This window comes from Limulus polyphemus, unplaced genomic scaffold (genome assembly GCF_000517525.1).
Source record: "Limulus polyphemus unplaced genomic scaffold, Limulus_polyphemus-2.1.2 Scaffold2468, whole genome shotgun sequence".
Lineage (NCBI taxonomy): Eukaryota > Metazoa > Arthropoda > Merostomata > Xiphosura > Limulidae > Limulus > Limulus polyphemus.
In genome coordinates this window covers 42900-48491 of record NW_013668078.1, presented here as the reverse complement: position 1 = coordinate 48491, position 5592 = coordinate 42900, and the positions used below count along the sequence as shown (strand labels likewise).

Genomic DNA, 5592 nt, shown 5'->3' with positions numbered 1-5592 from the left:
CGTTGATAAAGTATAGTCTAAAGTTGGCGGTTGTTGGTATTGACTAGCTGCTGCCTTCACTCTAGTCTATTACTTCAAAATACCCCCCAGTGGCACAGCAGTACGTTTGCGGACATACAACGCTAGAAACCGGGTTTCGATCCCTGTAGTGGGTATAGTAGAGATAGCTCTTTGTGTAGCTTTGTGCTTAATTGCATACAAACAAATATACTTCAAAATTAGTGACGGCTAACGCTGATAGCTCTCGAGTAGCTTTGCGCGAAATTCAACAAATCATATAGATACCGAAGCTTTTAATGTAATGCGACTCCATTATGTTATTTTGAGAAGGTTTGCTGCTTACATTGTTCATTATTGTATTTTTCAAAATTGGATATGGTTTCCAAGTTCACTAGTCTCAACTCTAAGCGTAAAGTATAATTTGTATAATAGTTTTTTTGTCTAGAAGAAAATGCTTAAAACAACTAAGGTGGCGCATAATACGAATTTTATTTATGTTAATTTTCAATTCTTGAGTAGAGGGCGCTGTCATTACTACTGCATAATTCATATAATATTCTCTGGAGTCTAGATGATTTTACTTTTTAGAGTTTCGATAACGTTAAGATTATTAAGTTAGATTGTTCAGTGTTAATAGGATTATGTTAAACAGTTTAACTTTAAATACGTGATGCTTTCATATTATGTACTCGCGCAATGAGAGGAGTTGGTGCTTCTTAAAATTAAATATCTCGGTTGTGAAACTGAAGTATTAGTAAGTATAAAATCGAATGTTTACTAATACTAGTACTAATACACGTTACTATACTATAGTATACTAATACTGTTTGGAAATCCCACTACTGGGTCCCTCAACAGAACCCCGGGCCAGCTGCCCCCCCCCCCCTCGTCAGCCCTGCTTGACCACATAGGTTGTGCAATCTTGGTTCAGTACTAACTTTTATTAATCCTTTTAATTTGTTCCTGTAATGGAAGTATGACAATGTATAGGGTTACCAGAGGACTGTAGGTGAAAGGAGGACATTGAAGATGAAAATGGAGGATAGATATAAGATTCGAAATTAAAAAAGTAGATGTACATATATTACTGTATACACTCACAGCCACACATACATATGTTTGTGTGGGAAATGGACAACGTTTTGTTAACGAAAACATTAGCAGCGCCGAGTTGTCCTAGACTTTTTGTGTGTTTGTATATATGTAAAACTTCTTTCTTATATATCTAAGTAAAATGCCGAAGAATATCAATATACCCAAAATGCCTGCCGGATGGAGGACATATCCTTATTTTGCTGGATGCCTGGTTACCCTAGCGATGTATGATGCGTGTGTATCAAATAATGACCGTGACATAAAGGCTAAGTTTGATTTTAGGTGATAATAATAATGGTAATATTACCTGTGTATACAAGTTAATACTATTTTTTATTTACAATACAGCTTTTTAATTGGCTGATAATATGTATTAATTTTTTTTTTCACATACAATATGTACATATCAATAAAAAATAAACATTAATATAAAGAAGTTTCCATGAAGCTTAATCAGCTTATTTGTGGAAAACTCCTTAATAACTGTGACCAAAAATTTCTATATATATTAATAAATATAAATAAACAAAACACAAAAGGGCAAAATTGATATTAGAAATCTATCTCAATCATCATTTTATATTAACGTATATCCAAAATCAACAACTTATTGAACATAACACAGAAACATATTCTGTAATGCTATTGTACTTTTATCACAAACAAGCAATAACAAAGATACTAAAAAAATAATATAATATTAATCCTATATCCTATCAGTTTGTCTATAAACATCTGTATTTATATTCCATAGCTCCCTGGGGATTTGGTTCATTATATATGGTATTTTATACTCTGTATTTATATTCCATAGCTTCCCGGGGATTTGGTTCATTATATATGGTATTTTATACTCTGTATTTATATTCCATAGCTACCCGGGGATTTGGTTCATTATATATGGTATTTTATACTCTGTATTTATATTCCATAGCTCCCCGGGTATTTGGTTCATTATATATGGTATTTTATACTCTGTATTTATATTCCATAGCTCCCCAGGGATTTGGTTCATTATATATGATATTTTATACTCTTCAACTCTTGTTCTATAGTTATTGATGTAATTTGGAATTTCGTAATACTTATTTTCTAATGTTCTAGTGTTTTTATACACATGATTTTTAGTACTTTATGATTTAAACTATACTAGGAATTCAAAAATTATTATGTATTTATAAAGTTCATTTATATAAAATAATTGATTTCTGATAATTTCATATGTTCGTCATTTTTATTTAAGATTATCATATTAAACATTCTTTTTTGAATTATACATATATATATATATATTTAAGTGAATGTTACTTGTTGAACCATATATTGTCAATCCATAATGTATAACAGATTCTGCTAAAGATGAATAAATAATTTTTTTTATGTTAATTGGTTAAATATTCTGTATACTCCATAATTTTGCTGTAATAGTTCTTAATTTATTGCAAGCCATATTTATATGTTTAGAACAACTGAAAACCTCATCTATAATTAGCCATAAGTATGTCTTAGTATTAACATTTTCTATACAAGTACAGTTACAATCAGAATACTGCTTATTATCTACAAATAAATGTTTATATTTATTACTACATCTTTGATCATGAATATATAAAACTTTTTGTTAATAATATATGTATATTGTGAATGAATTATCATAGTTTTTGTTTCATCAGTATTCATATACATTTCATTTATATTAAGCCAATACCTTAATTTATTAAAATCAAATTGTAAAATTTCTTTGCCAACTTCCACATCAACATGAGTTACAGTTAAAGCTATATCATTTGCATATTGATACATTTTACTCTTTAAACCTATATTTACAATATCATTAACATATAAATTAAACAGTAGTGGACCTAAAATAGAACCTTGTGGAACACCATATTTTATAGTCATTATTTCTCCAATTCTTGTTATTGCAACCATATTACTCAAATAATTCATAAACCAGTTATGTTACTTTCTCCTCATACCCATCATGTATAGTTTATCCAGCAGTATAATATTAGTCAGCTGAAAGGTGTTTTAACCTGTTAATGTTAGTCAACTGAAAGGTGTTTTAACCTGTTAATGTTAGTCAGCTGAAAGGTGCCTTAACTTGTTAATGTTAGTCAGCTGAAAGGTGCCTTAACTTGTTAATGTTAGTCAACTGAAAGGTGCCTTAACTTGTTAATGTTAGTCAACTGAAAGGTGCCTTAACTTGTTAGTGTTAGTCAACTGAAAGGTGTTTTAACTTCTTAGTGTTAGTCATCTGAAAGGTGCCTTAACCTGTTAGTGTTAGTCAGCTGAGAAGTGCTTTAACTAGTTTTATAGTCAGCTGAAAGGTGCCTTAACTTGTTAATGTTAGTCAACTGAAAGGTGTTTTAACCTGTTAATGTTAGTCAGCTGAGAAGTGCTTTAACTAGTTTTATAGTCAGATGAAAGGGGCCTTAACCTGTTTGATGTTAGCTTGCCAAGAAAATTTCTTGTTTCATATTTGTAAGTAATTGTATGAATTTAGGTTTATTTAAAAGTGAATTTAACAGATTTGGAACTGTTGCTGTAATAGTTGTTAAAAGAAAAGTTTTTCATAACATCTGTTCATCAATTTGTAAAGACTTAACCAATATGTGTTTATTTGTCTAGACCATTCATTCAGTTAAATGTTTTTAAATTTAATTTTTTGAGTAGAGGTGAAAAAAGTATCAAGCAAAGGATGGTGTATACTTGTATGCACAAATAGTTGAAACTGATCTAGTATTTACATAGATTATTTTCTTAATTTGATGAGAGTATCACTATTGCTATAAAAGTTCATGATTTTGAATCCTGTTAAGTGTTCTCATGAGTGTAATGATCTATTAAACTAGATTCAATATAGTTGCATAATTTTTCCTCTGAAAATTGATCCTCTGGTAACTTGTGTATGTTTTTGTTTGCCAATAGCAAACATTATTTTCAAATTCAAAGGTTTTGTAAAACTTATGCTTGTTACACATTATCGCTAAGTTATAAAGATAAAAATAGATTTTATCCCAAATATTTACTTGATGCTTGTATCTCATAGCTAATAATTTCAGAATATTAGTGTAGCAAAACAAATATATTAGGGATACAGCCCTCTGTATGAATTTATATTTTGTTTTTTCTGAGGCAAATTAGTGTCAGTTCTAGGTCTGTTTTTCTCCCTTATCAGTGAGAAAATTAAGGAAATGCTATTACAAACATTAACAGCATTACATTCGAAACAGTCAACAAAAAACAGCTGATGTCATTACTTTAATAAGCTGGTCAAATGTACTGAAGTGTTTATGTTTATAATTCTACTGATAACTAGTTTGTTAGGGAACAAACTTTCATTTTCTCCACTTAGTTCTAGGGTATTTAAAAGTCTTAATTTTATTTGTAAAAAATAAAAAAAGAATGTATATGCATCATTATGCTACATATAAATCAATAATTTCATAATCTGTTGGATTAAAAGTAATCCAAGTTACAGACATGTAAATAATATATATAACTAAAAACAACATTGAAACTTGTGTGAATGAAAGCTTGAGTAATTAAAAAAAAATCTTTTCAGGCAACTAAACAGATCAACACTTTTTTCTTAGTCTTTAAGAGGAAAGTTTAAACCAAAAAAAATAGTTCCCAGGTTTTCTTTTCCATTTGTTTATGCATGATTTGCTTTAATTTAAACTGACAAAAAAAGGTTATTGTTTTTTATATAGAGGTGGGCTATAATGAAATGTCGTATTAAAAATGTGGAGATATTCACATGATCAAGTTTTCAATGTAATGTCACTTCCATATCATATAAAGTTTAATGTCCTTTATTCAGGGGTTGTTATGGCTAACCATCTAAAACACCGAATTCACATATGTGGGCTTGATATATAAAGTATATGTTCATATAGATCCATATTAACTTGATGTGACAGCTGAACCGGAATACATTCATGTAGAGCTGTATTAACTTGATGTGACAGCTGAACCGGAATACATTCATGTAGAGCTGTATTGACTTGATGAGATATCTGAACCAGAATATGTTCATGTAGAGCTGTATTAACTTGATGAGACTGCTGAACCAGAATGCATTCATGTAGAGCTGTATTGACTTGATAAGACAGCTGAACCAGAATACATTCATGTAGAGCTGTATTAACTTGATGAGACAGCTGAACCAGAATACATTCATGTAGAGCTGTATTGACTTGATGAGATATCTGAACCAGAAAAATGTTCATGTATAGCTGTATTAACTTGATGAGACAGCTGAACCAGAATACATTCATGTAGAGCTGTATTGACTTGATGAGATATCTGAACCAGAAAATGTTCATGTATAGCTGTATTAACTTGTTGAGACAGCTGAACCAGAATACATTCATGTAGAGCTGTATTGACTTGATGAGATATCTGAACCAGAAAATGTTCATGTATAGCTGTATTAACTTGTTGAGACAGCTGAACCAGAATACATTCATGTAGAGCTGTATTGACTTGATG

At 30.2% G+C, this 5592-nt stretch overlaps 1 pseudogene; it reads left to right on the top strand.

The window, feature by feature from the left end:
- The first annotated feature begins 551 nt into the window (after window positions 1-551).
- LOC106467054 overlaps window positions 552-5592 on the top strand; it is a 22540-nt pseudogene continuing 17499 nt past the window's right edge.